The sequence below is a fragment of the Dromaius novaehollandiae genome, chromosome 2 (genome assembly GCF_036370855.1).
Source record: "Dromaius novaehollandiae isolate bDroNov1 chromosome 2, bDroNov1.hap1, whole genome shotgun sequence".
Classification (NCBI taxonomy): Eukaryota; Metazoa; Chordata; class Aves; order Casuariiformes; family Dromaiidae; genus Dromaius; species Dromaius novaehollandiae.
Genome location: NC_088099.1, coordinates 111225765 through 111252728, shown reverse-complemented (window position 1 = coordinate 111252728; position 26964 = coordinate 111225765).

The following is a 26964-nucleotide window of genomic DNA, read 5'->3' as shown; positions in this document are numbered from 1 at the left end:
ATAGTGCTAAAATTTGTTCAGATAAATGTTACTTCATTTGTTTGGAACATAATAATTAGTAGTTTTCTGGAAGAATATACAAGTTCAAATAAATATTATACCATTTGTCCATTATACTTTGCTTTTATCTGCACTATTTTTGAAGTAGGAAAATCCTGCTTGCAAAGATATATCAACCAAACAATATTCTTCCACAATATAACTTGCAAATAAATACAGATAACTTTATTTTTTTGCCTAAATAATGAATGATTGTGTTTATAGTTATCCACAGGTAGGGGATAAACACTCCAGCAGTGCTTTTAGAACAGTTAACATAGGCTTTGCAGAGGCTTAGGTGAAAATTCAAAGAGGAATAAAATAAAAAGCTGTATGTGATATTCAAAATTTGCTAGAGATTGAGAATGACCTGCTATTGCGAAATCCTATGTTTACAAAGGACTTACTAGAGAAAAAAATGCCCTATTCCACTATCTGTGGGAAAGGATGAAACAAGTAAAAGGTTCTCTCTCTCTAGAGATGCTAATAGTCATCCTAACATGACTTTTGGAGAGCATTCTGGGCTCAAATGTAAAATTCTGGCAATGTAAAATTTTCAGGGAGATTCAATGTTTTTTCTTTCTTTTCCTGTACCTGCAGGCTTATGTTAATCCAGTCAGTAAATCCAGTAATTTATTGAGCACACAAGGATGGCAGTCATTTGGGTCATCTGTGTTTGCTTTGCTTTTGTAAACTACATTTAATGGAGAGTGATCTCCTGTGACAGCAACTGTATCTCACTGTAGGGAGTGTGCCATGAAAATCCTCCAGCTTCTTCTTCACAGAGAGGGGCCAAGGGTGCTTCTCTAATTACAGACTTTTTTATGCTTATGCTGCAGTAAATCTAGGCAAAGAAAGCAGCACACCCATAATATAAAGCTCTGGAGCGAGGATATCCTGGTTTAGAAGAAATATCACCAACAGCCAGAAGACAGGGGAGGAGGAGGGGGAGGAAGAGGAGGAGAAGACTACTTTGAGAGACATTGTTTGAAGCTTGAGGTTAGTAATCAAAAGGTACCGGTGCTGCTGTATCGGAGGAAGCTCACCATTTATACTCATTATCTCACTCACTACTGGAGCAGCAACTAAGAAAACTACAGATACTCCATTGCGAACAAACTGTACTGTATGGACAAAATTCCCAGTTTTGTAAATGATGAGCTGAAAGCTTTATCTAGGTTATTTTTTAAGAATTCTGTATGTGCAAGGGAAAATAACAAACAGAACTATTTCTAGATGCCAAGTTTCTTTGGAAAATAATGTCTCTTTTAAACATGTCGAAATAATCCATTTTCGTACATACAGGAAGAAACACTCAATAATATATTAAAACTAATGTCATTCTTCCCAAACATTGAGCCTTGAATGCCACAAAAAGCCTATGCACTCAATGCCTGGAGAATGAAACACTAAGGTTTAGGATACTTGGATGCAACTTAAGGCCTTGAGTTTTCATGAATACCTGCTTGAGAAATACAGTTTTTCCAAAAGTGACATGGATTTGCCTAGGCAGACATGGAACACAAAGGAAGGGGGACCACTCATGGAAACTGTACAATGGACAGTTCAACTAAGAAAAGTGAAGGCTTACAAAAGATTTTGGAGACAGTTAAGAGAATTTTGGTTTCTTTGGCAAAAGAATCATGCAGAAAGGGACCTAAGATGAATCAGGCTTGGAGACTCATTTTTACCTTTACTGCCTGAGGAAGCTATTGGCACATTTCCTACGTGAGATACCACTAAGACAGAATAACAATTAATAAAGTAGATTTCCTAAATAAACTTACTGTAGCACATGTCCCAAACCCTAAGGATTATTTTCTATTCACACATCAGTTTATGTTCAGGTGCGCATTTATTCATAAAACCCTTCAATGAGACTACAGTAAGACTGTTATGTAGCCACAGTAGAACATAAATGAGCAGCCTTTGCCTTGTGAGAAGAATTGAATTTTACACTGTTATGTGTGTGAGACCCAAAAAACCTAAAGCAACGTTGTAATGGAGGGAAGAATTTATACACTCAGAATAAACTTTTCTCTAAAGTCTTTCTTGTCCAGGAGGTTCTATCACACATATATCGGCTTAGCTTCCACCACACAGAATACATAGAAGTAATCTGGTGATGATGGATGAGTCACTTGAGTTCTGTTCTCAAAAATGAATGGTTCCATTCTCCTGCCTGGAAGAAGATGAAAGAAGGTATTTTCACCAATATTGTTGTTTTTTCATCTGGAATGAGGGTGTATCCAGTAGGATCTAAAGGTCATACATCAATTTGGTGATAGGCAAGCAAAGAAAGCTGGTATTCTATTTGCCTACTTAAGGTATTCCCTTAAGGAAACCATATGTATATATGTATCAATATGTGCTAGAACAGGGACTTTTGTGTGGCAATATATTCAGTATCATAAAGTAATGATGCAAAAGACAAAGACAGACAAGGTGTTTAAGAGCATGCTGATATCACAGCTGCCATTTTCTAACATTTGGTAGAACGCGGAACTTTTTTTTCTTGGAAGAGACAACAAGCATCCAGTCTGCCTTTGAGCTGAAAATCCAAAGACCTTTGGTAAGATCTTCATGCATCTGCTTGTGTTTAGTCCCTAACTTGTTCAATGCTTATAAGCTTCAACACTCTATTTTATAGATATTTGTTTCTTTCAAATCCAAAGTCATGTACCGTTATAGTGCATTAATGCATCATAAAAATTTTGTCATTATTTTAAAAGAAGAAACTTTTGACTGAAATAATGAAAAATGGGACTTTTCTGAAGCAAGTTTCTATGACAATAAGAAATCATATGGAATAAGAATAAACACCCCTAACCCCAAACTATACAGTGACTTTAATTCTCTTTGCCTATAAGCTTCACTTCTTTCCTACTAGGGTTTGATTTAGAGCTGACTGATTTTTATCTATAGGTTTACTTTTACAGTCAGCGGGATATCAAGGCGTTCTTCATACCTTCATCCGCTGAGAATGGTGCACCTAGCTGGATGTTATCTGCATCCTGGGGCTTTTTAGCCCTTAGAATGTAATGACTTCTTCTAAAAGATTTTATATATCTTGAACAGGACTGAAGGTGGAAAATGTGCTTCTCTTTTCTGTGATAAGTATACCAGCATAGCACCAGCCACTTAGGTCACTAAAAATAATGATTACAAAGCTGCTGTAAAAGCCTGAATCAGTTTTTGTCTGTAGTTCTAAATCCAATTCCCTTAGTTGATTCAATGTGCAACAAGACGAGAGCCATTAAACCTCTCATTCAAAGTTATTTGAATTGAGTACTATTGCCAATGATCTCGTTGGCATATTGTCAATGTATATTTTGGATCTGTCCCCACAGGAAGATCTTAAATATAAATTCCTTCTTATGATTCTACCTTCATTTTTTTTTCTTTTCCATTATAGATTTAGAGGCTTACAAAGTAGCCTGAAAGTTACAAACACTAAACTATTATAGTGATGCAGTAAGCAAGTAGACTCTGTAAATGTATACTGACATATTGAACTCCCAGAAATGAATGTCAAACATTCTACTAGAAGGGATCTAATTTTCCAATCTCAAAAAAAAAAAAAAAAAAAAAAAAAAAAAGAAAAGAAAAGAAAGAAAGAGAACTTATTCCTTTTCTTAACAGTGCATTCTTATTGAGTGTATGGACCCACTTTAAAAGTAATGGAATACAATTCCTCACAGCATTAATTTCAGAGACTTAATACAATCCCAGCTGGTAATGAATTAAAGCATCTGGTACAGCTAGCTTCTCTCCTGATCCTTTTGTAGAGCATTTTATAGAGATGAATCATATTGTTGGCACACTGATAGGACACTTGCTTTTACATCTTACTTTTGCAGATCACTGATCTGCTGTTTTGGCAGATTTAAGAAAGCAATATGAAATCAGTCTCTCCTGGTATTTTAAATTACTTAAAGTTTGCCATTACTCTGCTCTCTTTAATGCTATTTTTGTTTAGCTATTGGATTTTTTTTTTAACATTATGTAGTGATTCTGCACGATACTCCATATCCTGCTTCTGGCTAACCTTTGAAGGCAAGCTGTCTTACAGTGATAGCCTTTCTCCTGCCTCTGAGTTCTCCTTGAGTTTATTGACTTTGCCTGGAAACGTTCAGAGTTGCACTTTTACTGCCATCTAGTGCCAGAATTAGAAAAAAATCCTGCGGAAATCCTTTATCTCGTGTCTAAGAAGCTGGTTAACAGTGCTGGTTAACAGTGTCAATAAGTGAGACTATTGTAGTTTCTCGCTGAAATAAAATGTAATATAGTATGATTAATACAGGAAATTCTGAGGAAAATAGAGATTAGATGCTAAGGACATAGGACTAGAGCATATGTTCTATTGTGTGAAAAGAGATACAGGATGTTCCAAGTTAATATACACTTAAACAGGCTTTATATACCATGCACATACATGAGTATCATAGTTACTTTGATCCCTACTATTAAACTGACAATGAAATGAGAATGTACTGTATTCTTTTTTACTTCATTATAGATATAACTGAACTTGTAAAAACAAAACAGATAAGTAAAAAATAACTTTACATAGAAAAAATGGGATTGGTAGTTAAGAAAAGCAAGAGAATCTCAGAGGTACACACAACATACTATAGCAGAGAATAAAGGAGAAAAGAATCATAATGAAATGTCAGTCCAAATATTAAAATTGTTTGAGCAACTATCTTTACTGTAAATTCTATTTTGACTGGAAGAATCCTACACTGATGAATAGAATGGAAAAACTGGAGTTCTGTGAGTTTCTCCTTACCAGCCTGAAATATCAGGAGTATTGACAAAAAAAAAAAAAAAAAAAAAAAAAAAAAAAAAAAAGGCAATCAGGATAAGAAACTCTTTTTAATGATAACAAAATTCTTATAATAGTCTATTGTATGTGGGTTTTTTTCTTCATTATTTTGGTTTCAGGCCTTCTTCTTCTCCTCTTGTGGTTTTATTTATCTATTTAATTATTTAATAACATTCTAAGGGTTGACCACTGTGTAACTAGACTTTCCAAAACTCTACAGGGGTTATATTAATTTCCTAGAGCTTTGTGCTATAAAAATGCATTATTCTCCCAAATTTATATCAGTACTGCTGATAGAATCGTAATTTCATCTTCCTGATATGTCAAGTTTATAGTAGGCATACTGTAGGCAACTGTCGACAGTGGGTATGGTGTTTACAGTAGCAATGTATCTGTTCTGCTTCAACTATAAAATGTTTTGAAATTGCATACAGCCAGGTTATGGAAATTGTGGAGGCTATCCAAAGCTTGAAAACTTATAATGGTTAATTTTTAGTATACTTCTGACTATACTGAGAATACCATTCCTGGCATGAATAGATAAAGTGAAAAAATGAAAGTACATGGACTTACTTTGTATACTCTGTTCCTATCCTGTATCTATCTGCTTTATTCTGCACTTTCAAAAAGTAGCTAAAAAATAGAAAAGTACCTGGAAACCAAAAATGCTAAGACAAACTTTCCATTTTCTGTTGCACAGTAGTTTTGCTGAAAAGTTATGTTTTCTTTTTTCTCTGTAATATATTGGCTTTATATTACCTTATACTGCTAAAAAGAAATTCAGACTAGCTCATATTTGATGAATCACTTTTCAACTGAAATTTGATCTCTTAGTTTAGAAAAAAAGTAGAATAAAATAAAACAAAAAGTAGAGAAAAATGTAGCTAGCCAAAAGCAGACAGATTTACATTTGTGGCACTTTTTTAGTGTTATTTAAGAACAGCTTGGGCCTTCAGTACATTTTGTTTTCAAGCTTATATGTGTAATAAAACACTCACCAAGTAATTGATTAAATATGTCTATTAACATGCATACATTAACATTAGATTTCCCTAATGGTTTGTTTCTGGAATTAGCTTGCAGAGCATGTTGAAAATAATTAATTCATATGAATATAAAACATGCAAAAATTTAGAAGATAATGTTTGTAACTCATTCACATGGATGCTTTTTTCCATACTTAAATTTCTACAACAGAACAGTAATAAGTTTAGACAAGTTTAAAGCCCAAAATTAACACACAGCTCTCCCTCCCCCCCACCAATAACTGCATTTTCTCCCAAATTTTCACTGAGAGTAACTACTCCATGACTCAATAGAAACAGCTTATCATTTTTGATAAATTCTGGTAATTGCTGCTTTTTTCCCTATGTTGTAATTGGAACTTTTGCTCCCATCCCAATGGGATTCAGGAGGAAGGGGAAAGGGAAGGGAAAGTCTTGACAAATGCAAAAGGGGAATTGATGTCTTTCAAGAATGGCTCTTCCTTTGCTGGAAGCTCCATGAGGAGATCATATGCTCAGGGCTAAGGAGGGGGACATGGTTCAGTGAGACCTGTACATCTTTTGCAACACATGTTTTAAAAAAGATAAATAAGTGGAAACCACCATTGTTATCTCTTCCCTGGGCTGCTCTTTTTTTTTTTTTCTATACAGCAGCAAAGGTAGTAGGAAAACAGAAGATCATGCAGTCAAAGGAAATTAGGTATGGAGGAGAAGAGACTTTCAGAGGAGAAAGTTTGCTTTTGAATTAGTGTCTTAACTTAAAGACTATACTCTTTTCTACTCTTCTTCCTCCCCCACTCATTTCATCAAAATGGTCAACTGTTGCAAAATGTGACATTCCTTGACCCCCTGTCTTCTTCTTCTGGTGAATGTTATAATAAAAGAGAAGGTGTCCCAGTATTGTTTTTATTTTGGGTATTCAAAACACATCTACTGCTCAAGGATTTTAGCTTTCATGACACAAACAGTTTAAGTCAAATTGTCAACACATGCGCTGGACTGTCAGCTTCAGTAAGTATCAATTCTGGAATTGCATGGCACAGGCATATTAAAAACAAATTTATGTTCTCATGCAATGTCCCTCTTCACCCCTTAGTCAACTAAGATTAATCCTAATCTCACTATGAGATTTCTTATGGTGAGAATTGACAGACTTGATCTAGCTTCCCATAAATTAGCGTAAATATTAGCTGCTCTGAAGAAAGACATACGTGTCTTAACATAGTCACTTTTGCTACTTCTTGCAGAAATATGTTGTGGCTCACAGCAAACAGTTTCCCTGTATCTGTGTTTCGTTTTTAACTTAGATTTGAGGAATGACATTGATTTAACAGAGTTTTCAGTTAAATGCTTCACTAATTCTGTTTTCTTGGCACATTATTAGTTCTTAAGCTGGCAAATAATATTTTTCTTCTATAACAGAAATAAACAATTTTTTCTGATTTGAATTCTACATTTTGATTTAGTAAGAAGTTAACACAGCTAAGTCTGTTATTGTAATTCAAATATTACAAACTGCAAAGCTTAAATGATGAACATCTAAGGCTTGCTTTGCAGGAGATTTCTTTGGAAACAGCTGATATTGGTAAAGACTAAATTGAAGAAGATGGAAAGTATATATTCTGGTCTATACTTTCAATTTCATATTACAGTATCATCAAAGTGCTATAGAAAATGATGTCATCCTCCATGCATTTTTATTGACCTCATCAGGGTTGTGAAACAACAAACAATTAATGTATGGTTATTTAAAACACTGCATTGCAGAAATCACTGTTAGTGGTAAGATTTAATTTTCTTCAATTAAAAAGAAAAAATTTAAATAACAATAACCAAAACAGAGAATACAATTTCAAAAACTAAGTGAATTTATCTGATGACTGATAAAAAAGAGAGTTTAGAGCATTCTTGGCATTTATTTGTAATATTTAATTGTTTTTCTTAGTACTCTTCTTGCATTAAATCAAAAAATTCTCTGCACTTAAGTTTCTGTATACACTCATGCTTCTCATGCCCTTCTATAATCTGGTATTGTTGTCCTCTACTGGTTCTTTTAGGTCATAACGAAACATATGCTCAGCAAGCTGAAATCAATAAACTTAAAATGGACAAATCTGCCTTTAAGCAAATGCCAATACTCACTTCTAGTTAAGGCTAAAATATGAGCAAATATGACCTTCCAGAGTAGAGACTCAAATTTCAACTTTTAAACTGCTGTTTTGTTTCTGATGGAATTCAGTATACATATTAAGAGCTCTAGAAACCCGAACTTACATTATAACTAGAGAATAATTACTGAACATTTTGATCTCAACAATATCAAGGCATAAACTCTTCCCAGGTCAATAGAAAATGTGGTTCTCTGTCAGCTGTTTTTTAACCCTAAAATTTAAAGTTTGTCAATTTTCCATTTTATGTTGTGAGCTGGTTTTGAGGGAGTTATTTTGTCTAGTTCCAGCAGGAGGAGAAGGCAGAAGTCAGAGGCAGGAAAAATAGCAAATTCTCCTAGTAATAGTTTATTACAATGTTACGATAGTTCTGCAAACCTTACTAAGTAGGAAGGGCTTTGTGAGAATATCAAAGAGCTGCACAATACATCCTCCAACACATTAATTCTCTTGTATGGGAATTCTAGTATCTTAATGGTGCTTATCTGTAATGAAACGAGTATTCGATTTTTGGCATTTTCACAGCCAGTTGCAATATAATTTTACAGTGTGTGGCTCATATAGAGCATGACATAACTTTCACAGAATGCTTGGCTTGGTAAACAAACATTTTAAAGAAGCGGAGGATACAAAGTTGAAGGAAGTTAGAAATAAGCATGTGTCCTAGAAGTAGGTGTTAAAAGAGGCTCAAACACAAAAAGTATCTAGGGAATGTCCACATTATATTTGGATAACATTGCTGTTCTTGCTTTTTGGCATGCAAATCATATTGCTTTTTTTTTTTTTTCCCCTCAAGTTCTAAGCCTCTTTTTGTTCCAAACACACATCTCCAGCAGTTACAGCATTTCAGTTGCCCTTCCATGATTCAGCGGTATCCACCAGGACAAGACAGAACCTAAATCTTCAGTGATTTCTCTACTTGTCAGCCAGCAGCAAGCTCTTGTAAGAATACCATCATAACAGCAGATATCAAAACCTTCGCTATTTCTCCTCATAACTGCATTTTGTCTCCAAATCATAACTGTGCCCTCACCTTCTGGAACAGTTCAACTAGTACTGACAAAGTCATTGGCTTCTCTCTCATTCAAAAGGCAAGTTCAGCTAAAGACATTTGTATCTCCATTACAATTTGATGCTTATTTGTGATATCACTAAGGGCTTCTTCAGCTGGATGGATCCAGGATTTAAAATTTGGGTCTAATTAGAAATCCCAAGATTGCCAATCAATCAGCAGTATAATTCTTCCTATTGGTCCACGATATTTGCTTAAGGTCATATTATGCTTAAGCAAATAGTTCTGCAGTCTTGACTGTTCTGTGAGGACATTTCCAACTCCAGGAGCTACCAGGTACAAATTTACACCAGCTGGGGAGAGTCAGATTAAAAAATAATAATAATAATAAAATTTTCAAATATGTTTTCCAATATGTAATTTTTGAAATAAAAGTGATTTCAGAATAGGCTATACCCAGTAAGATGGTGCTCATACACAGATAATTTCCAAAAGAGTGCACTGAATGAACTCTCCCACTGCTCAAACATATAGCACAATTACTGCGTGTTTACCACACGTCTGACATGTATTTGGATTTAAAGCAGACAGCGATCAATCCAAGATAGAAACATAAAAATTAACTACCAACCTATAAACAGCACATCTTTTCTCCCAGAACAACAACAACAACAACAACAACAACAACAAGAAGCAAAGTAACACGTTAATGAAATCTATTTCTCTTGTTACCCTACATTAAAAGTAGTAAAAATAAAATCATGAACAAAGGAAGACAAATTGAACTCCCTCCCCTGATCCCAAGGATTATTTTCCCCACTGATGGGAGATATCATTATTCCTGGCTATAATTATCAGTAGCTCCTTAAATGGTATGTCTAGGTATGGTATGTCTATAATGGCATTCACCGTCCTGGGCGGCCTGCTCTAGCTGACCCTGCTTGAGCACGGGAATTGCACTAGATGATCTCTGAAGGTCCCTTCCAACCTCAGCCCTTCTGTGAAGTAACATTAAGGTACCACAATGTTCTTATGGAAAGGGATCCTGTAGAATTCAGAAGAAAACCTTAACTTTGCATTTTTATCATCTTGTTGACCACACAGAGAACAGAATTCCTACTATAGAATATTTCTAGGATCTTCTGAAAAGCTTACACTAAAACTTATACTTCTTGGAATGATTTTAAAATAATGTCTATAAGGATCTCTTGACTTCATTCCTGTTATGTGTGGTCTATCAAACTTTCCCAATAAAGACATGACGACTGTACAAGAGAACTGAATATTGCATTTCTTTGTTTCCAGAATATCACAAACTCTTCAGAGGTACAAAGCACTAAAGATCAGTCAGTATGAAGGGTGAAGTCCTGTTGAAGTCAATGAATTTGTGCCATCTTATGTCAGCTGTGCATTTGACTTCCAACTTCAGCAACTTCCTTTAGCTGGAGTACCAGCACTGCCTTGAGACAGTTTAGCTCAGCGATGTCTCACAAGAGACTCCTGTGAGACCTAGAATCTAAAGATCATTAAATGGATATATGCGTATTTAATCTAAGGAGCACTGGCAAATCATTCTTATCATTTCCAACTGTTCCATAAACACACAAATCACTCCTCGAATCTTTGCCTTATCCTCCTCCTATTTAAAATCCATTTGTGTTCCATTTCTAAAAATGATTTGTTGTTCTACAATGTTTCTCAAATAATTGTCTTGTAGTAAACCACATACAATGTTGACAAGCCATGAGTGGTTATTTTGGGTTTAACCGAGATTGGTAAATAATTTATGTCAAAAAAACTATTTCACTTTGTTGACAACGGAGTTAATTGTCAACAAAGAGGGAAATGTGCAAACAGGGACAGCATATTGAAAAACAGACTGCAAGCACACAGTGAAAGATAGACTTAGATCACAGGAAATAAAACGTGTCTGCTGAATAAATTGCTTGTAAACAAACATGATTTAAAAAAAAACAAAAAAAAAAAAAAAGAAAAAAACATGTTTATAGTCCCAGACACATCATATATAACAAAATAAGCATCAGTATTAAAATGGCATTAAGGTGACCAGAAAATCTTTGTGAGAATAAGAATGAGTCCAATTAGAGTATCTGACTAAATCTAATAGGCTGTGATGGTTAAGATGCTGCACTGAGCTGATTTAACCTAAGGAAAAATACAACAGAAACAAATAAATCATAATGTAAAGAAAAGTTGGAAGTTTAATAGGATCCCAGGGCTGTGTTTTACTGATATGCACATTCTTATGGCTCTGCTTTGTTACCATTAAGTTTCGTACCTCTAACATAGTTTGTCAGATAAATATTCCTCCTGTGAGAGCCATAAACACCAGCCTTTCTGAATGATGGCTACTATGAAAAGTAGTTGAAATGAAGTGGTCACATCAGTTAATATGGAATGGGTAGTCATGTCATCCATGGCTTATTGGAATCCAGAAGATAATTCATTAGGGCGATTCCCCCTGCTTATTCAGACATGCACCATTCTCATCCATCACTCGTATAGTATTCAATAACAGCATAATAGAAACAAAAGCCCTTGTCAAGGTGGCATGGGATTCTTGTCTAATATCCAGCTAATAGGAATGAACGAGGTCACAACAGAAGCTAATTTGGCGTGCCAATTTTTAAAATGCCAGTGTACTCCCAGGTTTTAAAAGTAAGACACTAAGACACTTTTTTTTTTTTTTTTGGTGCCTATGTATTGATATATACACCCACACAAAACGCCTTAAATAACGTGCGTTCTTTAATGCGCTTATTAAAAAGACATGCTGTCATTTTAGCTTTAAACCTAGGAAACTGCATTCTCTTCTGGTTTGTCAGTCCAAGGACAGGGTGCTCCTGTCAGCAGTTCTTGTCGAGGAAATGAATGATGTATCTGCACTATACACAGTAACTGTTTCCAAATGAGACACTGTCACCTGAATACCTGACAATTGCTTTGGCTGTTGTCATCTACTTTCTGTTACGTTCAGATCTATCACACCTTATGCAAAAGCAAAGTGGTTGCCATGGTAATCTTATATCCATAAACTTAATAAGAAGGAGCAAAACATACATAACTTTTCCTTTATAGTCTCTTTTTTTTTTCTTTTTATGACTAGATAGAGAAAATGTTCATTAATACAATATAATTAGAAAATATTTGGAACTGAACTTCTTTTTTTCCTTTGCCATAGAAATCTTTTCTTTTTCATCCTTTTCTCCTACCAGATGGATGTTATATATACATATAAACGATCTACTATTTTGAGAAAGAGGATGGGGAAAAGAACGTATGAAAAATTCTTGCCACAGGACATCAGTAGGTCAAGAGTTATATTCAGCAAAAGGATTAGACATTTAAAATGGGGTTTTCAAAGGATCTAAAGGCATTAGATGCCCATCTCTGATTGAATTCAACTCCCTTAGTCTTTTTTTGAAAATTTCAGTCAAAATGGTTAACCGAAATGCACATAGACAGATTTTTTTTCTTACAGAAAACTGAGGATAATAGGAATAAATCATCATGCTTTAGGGTACAAACCAACAGATATCTGATAAGGTTAGAACAACAAATTTTCCTTTTCTGAACATACTGTAGGTACTCTCTTGGTTCCCAATACCTATGATAGATATGCAAAAGGGATCTGTTTAATTAAGAAATGTTAAGAAATATCTTATTAACTTTGCACTTATTACATTATACTAATTTTCAGTAAGAACTGGGCAAAATTTTTAAAAGTATCTCCAGAGGTTAGGTTTCTATCTCCCTTTGAGTGCATGTGGCAGTTAGACACTGCACTTTTGTTTGGCTTAAAGCCTCTATATCAATAAGTGAAATTTTGGAAAATAATGGAAGGGCTTTCAGTTGAGATCAATATGAGTGTTACTGGTCATTCACCCCAGAGTTATCCTCACTTGTCCTAATAACGGCTTGTGTTTTCTTTCTTTTGTGAGAATGTCCTTTTGCAGTGGTTTTGGAAAAAGCATTTTATCAGGAAAGTCCATTTCTTGCAGTTGTTGTTTAACACATACTTTTAACAAATATCTATCAACTAGTTTGGATTTTCACAAGTTTTTAACTAAAGAATTCTAATTTTCATGACATAACCCATTTGTACTTGTATAAATGAATTGATATTGTGAATTCTATGCTGTCCCCTTTGATAAGTATGGGTTGCATAATTGCATAGGACTGCACACTCATATTCAGACTATGATGTTTATTAACCCTTGCTTAATTTCTGTACATTCCTGCTTAAAGCAGCTCAGTGGATTTTTCTGTATGTATATTTATTTTATTAATAATGTTTTGAATTCCTATTAATAAAACAATAAATATCACATAGTAATTCTAGTGATGAATTTCTTGGTGATACATCAGAAAGCTATGAAATTTATGTAAGCTTTCAGAGGAGTTTTATGCTCATCTGTACAGGCCAGTAATATTGGGCAGACGCTAGCAGCCATAGAATACATATATTACATTTGACATTCTAAAGGATAAGAAGGTGTTCAGCTATCAGTAGTGAAGTTCCCTGCTGCATCTCAAATACAACTGATCGTCACTTGGAGAGCTTTCAAAGATGCAGGAATTAAGCTTCTAAGTCTGCACAGAGGGCTCTATATGCTTCCTTTCTATTTTCATGCTATCTGTTGTGGGGGGGAGAAAGAGAAATAGAAGGATCATAGTCTATATCTATCCCTTTAACAACAGCAAGAAAAATAGAATACATATCATGAAATTATAAGCTACAGAATTCATATAAGATATGGTTCTCATTCAAACTGAATTTTATCTACAACCATGTTCAAAAAATAGTAAAAATAGGGTAAGCCTTTGAACACCGTCAGAGCAAATCAGACTGGCAGAAGCTGGATGACAGTAAATTAAAGGAGAGATGCATGAAATACTGAATAGATTTTGATCATGGTATGAAATAGATATTATTTTATTTATGAAATGTATTAATTAATTCATTATGAACTCACTTGTGAGCCTGACTCCAAGGCCAGATGAAGCAATAAGGCTACATAAAACTCCTTTCCCTGACTGATTCATCTGCATCACTAGACTGCTCAAAGACAAAAATAGGTAAGCAGGTAGGTAGGTAGACAGATAAAGCAGCTGACGGTCTGTATTTTTTCTTTTTATCTTAGTGAGAAGTTAACAGATAGACAAAGACAAGGTCTTTGGCCTGCTAGAGACCCAAAAGTAATTTTTATTTAAACAAAGGTAAAACAGAGTTTACTTGTGGCTAACTTCAGCTCCACAGAATGTCAATAATAATGTTTCCCTCTTCCACGAGAGAGCATCCCTTAATCCCCAGGCATTTTGGTGCAGTTCATTTCATGCCATCATACGGGGTTATTAAGATGTGTGCCCTTGAGAGCAAAAGGTTTCTTTGCCAAGAGCACTGCTTGGTTTGCTCTGTGTTGGAGCCTGGCTTGAACCATGAGGAGGTGTGAAATAAATTGAAGCTATTGATATTTTCATTTACACACTTATTTATCATGGCACTACTGATCAGTCAGCAGTGCAGAGGTGGAATGGGAGCAAGAGATGAGTCAAGGGAAAAGCCACAGCAATCGATTTCGTTTTTGAACCTGTGACTGAACTTTTGGAACTAACAGCTGGTATTTTGCTTCTGGAGCAGCACAGACGTGTCTACTCTGCTTTGGCTAGATTATGTGATATCAGGCATAATAAATAGCAAAGACTCAGTGAGACTGCATGATGAGTCAGCTCTCAGGTGCAATGCAGGCAGAAGAACTGAGGGCTGTAATGGAGATATCCAAAAAGGTTACTTTACATATCGTTATCTAACGCAGAGCATTTGGGGATGGTAAATCAAATTACTGTTAAATTGTTGCTATCTTATTTAACGTATAAAACTTGAAAAATCCCAGTCTTAAAATACTCAGTCTTTATAGTATGTGGAAAATATTTCATGTGTCTTCCCAGGTGGTTTACACAGTTTAAGCTTATTTTATGTCTGGGGATTCGCGAGGCATTTGCTTTCACCTATCAAGATGCATCAAGGATTACAAACAAAAGTACTGGTGAAAATAACATACTACCTGAGGTGTCTGTTTGCTCCTTTTATTAAATTTATAGTAATTACACAAAATTGGACCAATCAGGATTGGCTATATGAAAAGTCATTCAGTTTTGGAAGGGAAATAGTGAATTTACAAAGGATAGATATTATTCCTAAGTATTTTATAATATTTATAAGTAATAATTTGTATATGGTAATACATGTTAAGATCCCTTAGCAAAAGGACCTGAGTTACAATGGACATGGCAATTTATATATATATATATATATAAAACCCAAGTGATAGCTGTCATTACACTGCAGGGTATTTTTTTCTTCAGTTTTCAACAGATCAGATTGCTTTAACATCAGCTATCAAAAACACTTTTAATGGTTCTCCTGTTTATGGAAACATTGGTAGGATGTTCCTGTGAAGAATTTAACATCTGCCTTTCTAAAGCAATAACTGAAATTCTCCGGTTTCTAGACATAGTGTCTTATTTCACAACAGAAATAACTTTTTTACTGAAAGCTGGTCATTTTTACTGTTGATTTGCTTGTAATCAGTTCTTTTTGTTTTCTTTATGCAGACTTCTTTAAAGTACTTCTCTTCTTGGTAGTACAAATGTCTGCCCAAGATTTTCCTATATCCATTTAGTGTGGATTCTTGTTCAGAAACTTCCAGAAATTCTTCTGTCTACTGTAAGAATTTAGAAGAAAATCAATTGGAAACATTGCATCAGAAACCCATAACCTGTAAAAAGCTGAACAAGGCTTTGTATATGTTAAGGTATGTTTCTGGTTAGAATGGGCCAACTTCCACCAGAGCACGAAAACATAGACAGAAGGTCATAGTTCAGTCTCTAAAGGAGACATTCTAACTGAGAACGGTGTGGGCATGCATTGTGGTGTGAAGAACCCCTAAGTGATGGGGAAGTTGTTTCTGTCTAAAATTGTCACTTATGTGTTTTTAGGAGTGAGCATAGAGGTCAGAGATTAAAAACAAAAACAAAACAAAAATAACAGGAAGACCTTTTTTTATCTTTTCTCCTGTTTCTCAGGCTACAACATATTAAAACAGTTGCAATGTTTCTGTTCAGCTGTCCAGGCTGGTTCTGTTGTCTGCAACAGCATAAAAGTATGTCTACCATACTAGTAAACATAACATAATATCTAACATACTAGTAAAAAAGGAGAGCATTAGTCTAGCTTAGAGCATGAGATAAAAACTTTCTGTTCCCCTGTGCTTTATTCATAGATACTTGTGGCTTGTAGCTGTCGGGAAGAAAAAGGGACATGTGGATATGAGACAACATTTTGAGATTGAAGAGTACCAATATGAGACAGGGTGATCTGAGTTTCTGAGCTGAAGTTATCATGAGGTGAACGTGGACATTTGCTCATTAGAGAATGAGCTGAACTGAGCTCGCCTGAGACTGACCAAGAGCAAACCATTCAGCTGTTTCATTATAGCCTTGTTCACTGTACAAATGTGTCACAGATTAACCAGTGATTTATATATGTCTGTATATTTTATTATAATGTCACATAGACTGTTTTCATCATGGTTTCTGTATGTTTTCATACAGCAGCAGTCATCCCGGTATTGCAAAACACTTTACAAAAGAGATTAGAATTGTTATTGCTATTTTATGTACAGTGACATATATAGTGAAAATATAGTTTTCCCAAGAAATCCAGTAGCAGAGTTGAGAAAAAAACCTGAAAACTTATTAAGTAATGATAACCAGAGGGAAGCAGGAAGCCTTGTCAGGATGCAAGGATGAGGAGTCACTCTCTTAAAATCAAAAAAGGCATTTAAAATCAATTTAGAAAATTATGTTAACATACAGAGAAGAGCTGATTTGCATGGTTACAAAAATTAATGAAACTGAGGTAATCAGCGGTTGAAAAGGATTTGGGATCTCACTAAAAAAGAAGGTATACATAGATCCTTTCCTCATAATATTAGTTATTCGAAGTAAGCTTAGGGGAAAAAAAGGACAGTGTAAAATGAAAACATATATCTTTCTATTATAAAGTATAAAGATGAATTCAGAAGATTTTCAGACAATTGCATAATTGCCAATTTGAAAATGTCTTATAACTACCTTTTGAAGATATGAAATTAATTCCTATTGAAGGCAGGGTACTAGGCTAGCAAATCACAAATGTGATCAAAGAACAATAATTCTTTACGGTCTCTTGTCCTCCCAACCCCTTCACCTTTCCAGCAGCTGTTATTTCTTACCCCAGAACTAAGCCAGATCCATCATGCTGTTGACAGCTTTTAGCTCATGTGACCTGGGCAACCAGAAAAATATAAATGAGTTTTGCATCGCATTTACACTGTACTGTCTGTTTCAGGCAGCTTTTGCTGTACTGTATAGCACAGTCATATGAAAAACAAGTGGTTTTCTCACTTGCTGCTTAATCTTTTTAGAATCCTGTTTAGAACTCTTTCAGCTAAGCATTAGTGCACAAACAGTGACTTTCTCCAAGTTTTCTGTGAGACCCTTGTAAAATTAGGAGCAGGAGGAAATACCTGCAGAGCTCTGAGAATGTTAAAGTTTTTTCTTCTTCTTTTTAATAACAAGATTACAAAAGGCTATTGAAGAAAAATTATGGACGCACTTAATTACTACCAAAATCATTCATTTACAATGCATGATTCAAAATCTTAGGCTTATATGAAGATGAAGAGCAATTAGATTCATATTACAATCAGGGCAGTGAACCAGATTCTAAATCAATATTGGATCACAGACAATAAACTGCTACAGCCATAAAACCTGAGCCCTGATAGATATATAGGTAATACAGTGATGCTTATTATATATTCATTTCAATTAAAAAGGTCATATATGAGAAATATATATTCTTCCCTAAATTGCATTGCAACCAACATTTCAGGGGTGCAGAGTTGCCAGAATAAAATGACTAACTGCTTTGAGCAATTTCTGAGGTAAAGGGATGGAGGGAAGAAATCTCATTACTTTCCCACAGTTTGATTTCAGATATTATTTGATAATTGGCCTCCTCCAAACACAAATGTAAAAGTTTTTATGAATAAATAACAAATGACAAAAAATATGGTAGCTGTCCACTGTCGTAGTCTGAAACTCTGTTTTACAGTCATTCTTATGCAGTGCCCTATCAACAATGGTATTTCATTCTAATCTTTTTACTTTGCATCTACCATATTATGGAACATATGCCTTATCAATCTTTGTTCCATCCATTCCAAATAAATGAGGATGTTTCATTTTCAAATATCTAATCCTCTTTTGTGACCTGTCATGCTTCAGTCTAAGTTACAGACTTTGATAGCAAGTTCCTTTGCTCATTTATCGTGTATACAATTCATTTTCAATTAATAAAATTTTCATTTTTTATTTTGAGATTTGTTGCTGTTACCTGTCCTATTTAGGTTAATCTCCAATCATCCTACTGTGCCAAGCCCTTCATTTACCCTGGATAGATTCCTAAAATCTCACCAGTTTGTGTTCTGGCTATTAGAATTATTTTCTGAAAGCTTTGCGGTTTCCAGGGGTTCATCAGTGCTAGATCACACGGGCACTTTTATTGGACTTCTCCTAGAAAAAGGAGGGAGGACGTTAGTCTTTCAATTTAAGTTGTAGAACTATGGGACTGCCCCAATATCAAGCGTATTGCTGTGGCATTGGAAGTTCCAGAATCAAGTTCTGTTCTTCCATATTGGAGGGGCAACTTGAACCTATCTCTTCTCACATTACATTTTCAAGCTTGTACTCTGTCTATTTGCTTGCTTATTTTTAGTTTTGCATTTTTGTTGCATGCAAACTCATGGTAATTTCTAGCTGCAATTAAATTAAAATAAAGGCAGATTTCAGAAGTGCACTGTTTTCCATTTCTTTTTCTTCACAAAAGTTATGAAGTTAATCCCACCTGTAACCTTAGTTATTAGCAAATCCTGGTTTTGTGTTCCTGCTCTATATTATTGTATATATATTTGGATGCCTCAGATTTATTCAGTCTAGGCTAAATTTCAATTTCAAATGAATGTGTCAGATCCATAGATTTTCTACTCTGCAACAAGCATCAACAGGCAACAGCTGAATAGCTATAAGATCTTTTCCATTGAAACAAATGATGAAGGCAAAGGCATATACTGCAGTATTAAAGGCAAATATTGAAGATATGAAATATTGTGTTTTTAAGGAATGGGAAAAAATGACTTAAAAAGTTAATTATGTCATTGTATAAACCCTTTTCCTCCAGAAAGAATGTAATTGTGTGCCTTGTACTGGGTCTGTAGCAAGTTTAGCATAGTAGTTTCTGGTTAGGAAAGAGTATGTGACTAGATGGAGCTAGACCCACTCTGAAAGCTTCCTTATTCTATCAACTAAAAGATAAACAGTAAGTTATTTTATCTACTGTTTTCACTCAATACTGCCATTGATTTTCCAGAACACAAAAATGGGATTCCAGAATGAACAAAAATTATTGCTTGATTGCTTTTAAAATATATCCCAATTGTAATACAATAAAAAGGTGGATCCTTAGAGACTAATATGGTCTGCATAGAAAGAAAAGGTCAATTATTGCAAAGAAAAACTTAGTCTAGATTGATTGCAAACAGAGTCTGGGTGTTCAGTGACACTGTTGTGACCTAGATCATAAAACCTGTATAAATTAATTAAAAATTGGGTACAATGGGATATTTAGCTAAAAGGCCTACTTGAATAGTAAGTTAAAAACTAACTAGACACCATAGATTACTCATTTTTCACCTCAGCAATGACAAAAGTGATATATAGCACACACAAAATTGAACATTAATCTATCTCATAGATTGAACACTAATCTCATAGATACATGCAAGTTCTTGTTTTTAAGCACTTTAGTGCTGTTGATTTATGGTGAATTAGATTAAGGCAAATTGGCAGAAAATTGATTTACTCATAAATTCTGAAGATGTCTAACTTTGAGAGGAAATCCTCAGTGAAACAGACTGCTCTGTATAATTTGTTGCTGTAAAAGTTAAAAGAGATAGCATTAAGCTAATGATACAAAGGAGATAAAAAGAAGCATAATTGAAGGGGAAATTCTTATATATTTTAAGTGTAGTCTAATTCCATTGAATTCACAAAATAAAATTAAGCTTTCCTAAACATGCTTAATATGATACTGAGAGCCTGAAATCTTTCTCTTCCTCTGTATGATTGTTCTGTCCTACAGTCCAGTACAGTGTTAGGTTTTCAGGCAGAGTAAGAGAGTAGAATTAAAATGTAATTTATAACACAGGTTTTCAGTTAACTTTCAAGAAGCAGGATCTTTTTGCAGGTTAGTTATGTTTTTAGTATAAATAATTTTCTTCTAACATTTCAAAAATACTATGCAGTGTTGTAGGACAGAGTTTAGTGGAAGTGTTAAGGGGAGGAATTTAATATAGCTAGATTGTCAGTCAGGAGAAATATCACAGTCAGCTACAAACCTCTTCTGGATATAAAGTCAGGCCTGATTTAATAAGATCAGTGCTTGGGAAACTCTCAGTGTGTATGGGGTTTCCTTTCATTTTGGAACAAATCCTGGCCAAATCAGGTCATTTTCTTATACGAGTAAATGAGGTATTTGGAGAACAAGTTCAATCCACCGAATTCCAGAGCAGGGCTCCTCTGATTACTGCCAAATACAAAACTCAGAAACATGGCTCTGTTTCTTCAGACAAAAAAAATCTGCAGAGAGTCTTCAAAATTATTATGGTCATCTGAAACATTTTATTCAACATGAAGAACGAGGGGTGTTTAAGGTTTAGGATAATTTAATACTTTTGCTTAACCTTTTGCCTTTAAATTTGCCTCAATTGTTAAATGTGAAGTGTGGCTTAGAAAGAAAGAAACTAATAGATAAGGGCAATGAAGTGCTTTGGTATTGTCCCTTCTAACTTTTTCAACTGTTTTTCCATACTTTCCAAATTCATAACTATTATCAGTTTTATCAGAACCCAGTTCATTTGAAAAAAAAATATTTAATAGAAAAACTCATCCATTTCTCCTCATGTTGGGCTCACCTCTTGCAAGAGGCCTGAACAATCAGCAAAACCCTTAGGGAGGATATGTTCAGAGCCCATAAACTTCTCCCTGTGTCAAGGGAGTTGCCAGGGCTGATCTTCACATGCACAGGGATTCTGCTTGAAAGGTAAAAGTCCATCTACTGTCTGATTTTCCTTTGGGGACAAAAATAAATATTAGCACTAATTTTTAAGTATGAGCTTATAAAAAAGTTAAGTTACTATATACATAAGAAATATATAAAAATATTAAAATATATATAGAAAGAGTTATATTCTGCTTGTATGATAGTTAAATCTCAAAGTTCAGTAAACTAGTCTGGATAAAGTAAAAATTAATCCAAGGCATTGCTCAAGTATTAATCTTAATATTTTTATGTTTAAAACATTAGATAAGCTTTTAAGCTTTTTTTTTTTTTTTTTTCCTTATGTGTGATTTTTCCAGACTTTAACTCATGGGTATCAGTGGAACTTTGAAAACTGTAAAAAACATGATTCTTTTCTCACCGTTATTGAAGTGTCTGGTTCTATGAAGAATGGAAAAACTTGTTAGGAAGCATTGTTCTCAGTAGAAAACTGATTTATACTCAGGAGAAAAAGTGAGTCTTTCAACTTTTAGATATGTCTGAAGCAAAAATAGGTCAGTGTTCATTACATATAAAGAGATTAAGAACTTAACCCTGCAAAGGGACTGCAAAGGCTGATCTTCCTGTCAGTGTGGTCTTATCTCAAAATCAGTCTGACTTTGTGAGGATAGTCATAAGAGAACAAAAAGCAAAGTGGATAGATTCCAAAGCACAGAAAAATAGATACTACAGTACTATTTAAGAGGCAAGAAATCTCAAAAAACAGAAAACTATTCATCTTTCACTCTGGGGTGGAGTGATTGAGTATGTGAAATAACTGAGTAGAGCGAAAGCTCTAATTTTTTTGGTTCTTAAAGAAGCTCTGGTATCCAGATCCACTCTGAGCTATCATTAACTCTGTCTCACCCATGAAATTTGCCTAGTATAGAAACCAGGCAGAAGTCAGTGTTTCAATGCACAATAATCATATTCCCTAAAACCTACGCTTCCTCTAATTCTGTCTCATGTTCTGGTTCTTTTGGAAAGTATTATCAGACTGTTAATAGATTATTATGGACAAAACTGGTGTTCATTATGATTATATGGTATCTTATGTATTTCATATACTATTATAAAATTGCAACAACTACCATACCATCAATTATTTTTAGAAGTGGCTTTGGAGACAGAAGTCATAACTCGATATGATCAGAATAAGAAGGATGAGATAACTTGATAACTTGATACTGTTAACTCAACCTGCTGCTTCCCCAGGGATTTTTCTTGGAAGTCTTCTTCACTGCAGTACTTTTACTTTGCCTATGAAGCAAGTATCAGGGTGGATAAGAAACCTATGGTAAACACTGCAGTCGCTGTGTGCTGAAAGAGTAGCCAGTCATTTATGGCATATTTACACAACACTTCAAAGACTAGAGAGGTGTTGTTTTAGTGACTTGCAAAACGCTTCCCCTAAATACAGAGGTCTAAAATTTGAGCATTTAGTGTTAGCAAATCACCCAGATTTCCTCTGTAGTCAGTGGATAAGGAATCAGAATTTTTAGTTGGCAGTTCATCATCTCTCTCTCACAACCCTTGACTTAAGATGAGAAAGTCACCCTCTGCACATGCCTGCCTCTCTTTCTTTGCTGCAGGAGGATCCTATAAATTAACATATTTTATACTCTTGATCTCAGATTTTTAAAATTAAAGAAATGCATCCACCTTTTGAGCAACGGTCAATAGACCATACTGTCACAACCTATTGCTAAAGGAAAGGTTATTAAAAATTTGTTTGTGTCTACTTGAAAAGGAGTACTCCTATAATAATAATAAATTCTTGTTATTTTAATAATATATTCCAATCCCATCAAACTCTTTTTCCCCCCATTTGTTTATTGTTCAATGGTATTTAATTCTCTTTATGATAAAACAGGTTACTTATGTATTGCTTGAAAATTATAAGATACAGTGTGAGAAATTATGAGGAGCATCTTATCCTGAATTTGAATATTTTAAAGATTTATGGATGCTCAATGACATTACAATTTCAAAACACAAAGTCACGCTAATTGACCAGAGTATTTACTGTAAGTTTTCACATTCACTCCAAGATGATGATTCTGATCTATACTTCTGATATTATTAAATCCTGGAAAGATGCTTCTATTTGGAGTGCACAGTAATGGCAGCTGAGCAAACCTGGGAAATTCAAGTTCATAATCACTAAATATACACAAGGGGTGGCTGATAGCAATCAACTGAAGAACAAATATTTAATTTCTGGTGTCTGCCTCCTCTGTGTACCACAGATGAAGTCCATTGTTCCCCAAAGCTATCTGAAAGGCATATTTCATTTTAACTGGATTATTATGAATATGAGACAATATAGTTTGTTGGCTGATCACAGTTTTCAAGCTGAACATTAAACTATATGCATGTGTCTATATCTTTTAATCTTCTGTTTCTTTTAATCTTCTTGATCACACTGATTCTGTGATGGGAAGAAGTAACCACATGATTTTTCAGGAACATCACACATTGTTCTTTATAAAGAGAATTTATATATTTTCTTCTTATTTAAGACAACTTCAAAACAGATTTTAAAGTATACAAATGATCTGCTCATTTATATTTAAGAAAATGACCAATTGTTTTCTTCACTAGCTCTCATCTTGTCATTCACTGAAAAACTAAAACTGTGTAACATATGCTTTATGATGTTTATTTATTAAGTTGGACATTTTGTTGGGTAACAGTATATGCAAATTTCTAAAAGCTACAGACCTGAAGAATCATCTTCTAACAAGGAGATACATACACTTGCTTATATCTTCGCAACCTTCATTACATTCTTAGAGGAAAAAAAAAGATCAAAATCAAAATCACTAGTTGTAAAAGGCATATGCTGATCTGATTTTGTTGCACAAGTTACCTGCCCTGATATTTTTTAGATCAAGAAGATTTAAAGGTGTTATCAGGGTTCATAGTTACATAATACACATATACACAACACACATATACATATGAAAATGATCTAATATATAGTTTTGAATTTTCACATATGTACGGGTAGAACCTGAACATGTCAGAGAATGTAACATTTACTTAATTCAAACTAAACTTTGTTTTAGCTGAAGTTTCTCAATTCCTTCCTAAGGAAAAGCAGAGCTTGTTTAAAAATATTTGGAAATATTTTTTCTCATACATATTTGAATTGGTTTTATTATTGCCCAGTCATTTTGCAGCAAATCCTGAGGTCTTCGTCTGGATTGTTTCACTGTGCACAGAAAGGACATTGCAATAGGCAATACCAGATCTATAAGAAGGGTTCTAAATTGGCCATAAAGTGCATAAAACTTTTCCTACCTCTTTTTATTGTCAGATGGGTGCAGAAAGACTAGCATGCAGAGGTAGTTCTGGCTCATAAATAATTTTTTAAAAAAGTCTTCTCAGTTAAATATTGCACAAACTCTTAAGGTATTGTTCAAAATTCCTGAACTCTAATTACTTGGGCAGCTTTGAGCTGGTGCAAACAGTTAATATGAATATGTAGCTGTCTAATATCCTCCCAGGCCTCACAGACACTGGATTATTCAATCAAATCTTACCCATTACTTTTTATTCTTGTTTCCTCCTTTTGTTTCTGCGTGTGCGTGTGTGTCTGTGTGTGTGCGTGTGTGTTTTTTTTTAAATCCGACTTAGTATTATTCGGGTTTGAAGGGAGGTGTTGTTAGCCCACCATTCCTTGTTTCATTGTTCTTCACCATTTAAATAGTGCATTGACTGCACTATAGTTTGCTAAACCAGTCTCCACCCAAAAGACATTAAGAAGCCCCATGTTTTTCCCCCTTACGGATTCTTTTTAAATATTTTCCATTTATCTTTCTTTTCAAAACAGAACAGGTCCATGCTTCATTTTTTTCGTATTGATAGTTTGTTATTTGAGCTCCTGCAATTAATAAGTTGATAATTTTTCACCTTTCTAGATTACCTAGTAATAAATACCAACATAAGAGAACTCTGTCCCTACCACAACAGAATTGTGTAGGTCTTGTTCAGGATGATAGAGCTACTAAACATCGCTTTGAACATTCAGTGTTATAGACACAGAAATTACTAATCAATAACAGACAGAACCTCTATATATTTTTAACAAGAAAAAAAAATGCAAGCAAGGACACTAATGAGTTCTAATTATAGACGTAGATATAAAATAAATAAGTTGATTTAAAAATTTTGAATTAGTTCATTATTAAATCATATTAAACTACATAGAATTTTCATTATTCAAAATTATGTGTAGTGGGAAGTTGCTACTAAAAATGTCTTCCCAATCTGTGCTGGTCAACTTATGTCAATGGTGAGAGGTAGATATACATAGACATATTGTCTACATATACATAGATAACAGCAGTACCCTATAATTTTGGCTATTGGTCAAATATCTTAATAATTGAAATAATCATTACTGTAAATAATGATTCCCAGAGCAACTGTTCTTGAATAATTTGCAAAACAATTCATTATTTGAAATCTGCAAAATCTAATCTCTTCAAAAGCAAAACACGTACAAGGATAATGTCTCTATCACCAATATCATTTTTTTTAATTGCTTGCTTAACTACAGCTAGTCACACTGCAGTCACCAGCACATTCATTTCAAGCTGATTTTACAAAAATGTAGTTGTTACTTTTTCCAAAAAAAACAGACAAAACTTGTTGTCATTAACTTTCTAAATCGAACTGACTTCTGAACCGTGATTATAAATCATTTGCTCTCATATAAAATAAACTCTTGTTAGTGGCATCCATTCCCATACATAAAAGATAATCTTACTAATGTCCTTCATTATAACTGAATTAAAGGAGGTGAAATGCAAGACAATATTCCAACTTAAGAAATGAGTTTTCCTGCCAAAAAAGCATGCCACAAATTAGTTCTGCTAAAGCAAAACAACTATCAAAGAAACTTCTTATTCTTACAAAGTAGCTAACTGAAAGTAACAAGAAAGAAGAGTTGAAAATAACATTATGTGCTTCAGTAGTCCTAAAGCATTCTTAGAGTTTAAGATTTCATGAGCAGTTATTTTACAACCATGCTCATTTCAGGTGTTTTGTACTTCCCCCCCCTTAGCAGAGAGTGCAAGTGAAATATATTTGGCATTAGTTTGGCTATCTGTTAGCTTTTTGATTTTTTTAAATTCTTTTTTGTATAGGAAATATAGGTCTTTTTAGTTTTTATGACAATAGGATATATTTTACATGGGATTTATTTAAAAGTTGACAGGAAAAGTACTTAAGAATTTAACAGAGTAGTCTAATACACCTCCTTTTTGAATTTTATAAGTCATTAAGTAGGAATTGGATACCTTTCTTGAAACGCTTCTGAAATTAAAGTATAAAGTGACGCTGAGGTTGGGTATACTGGAAGATAAAATAAACTATTTTATTTGTAACAAAACCTGCATGATTCAGGAGTTTGGAAGTTTCTAGTTTTTTCTTCACACAAATTTTGTCTTTTCGATACATTTGTTTTCAAAAGTTCATTACAAAAGTGTTGAAAAGGGTACCATTTTTCCTTCACTGTTATCTGGCTCTGTCCATTCTTTATTTAACATTAAAACTGCTGAAAATAGATACATATGCATATATGTAGTATAATGTAGAATGTGTTTTCTTTAACTTTCAGCATGAGTAGAGTAACAACATAAGTACAACTCTGTTTTCTTACCACAAATATATATATATAT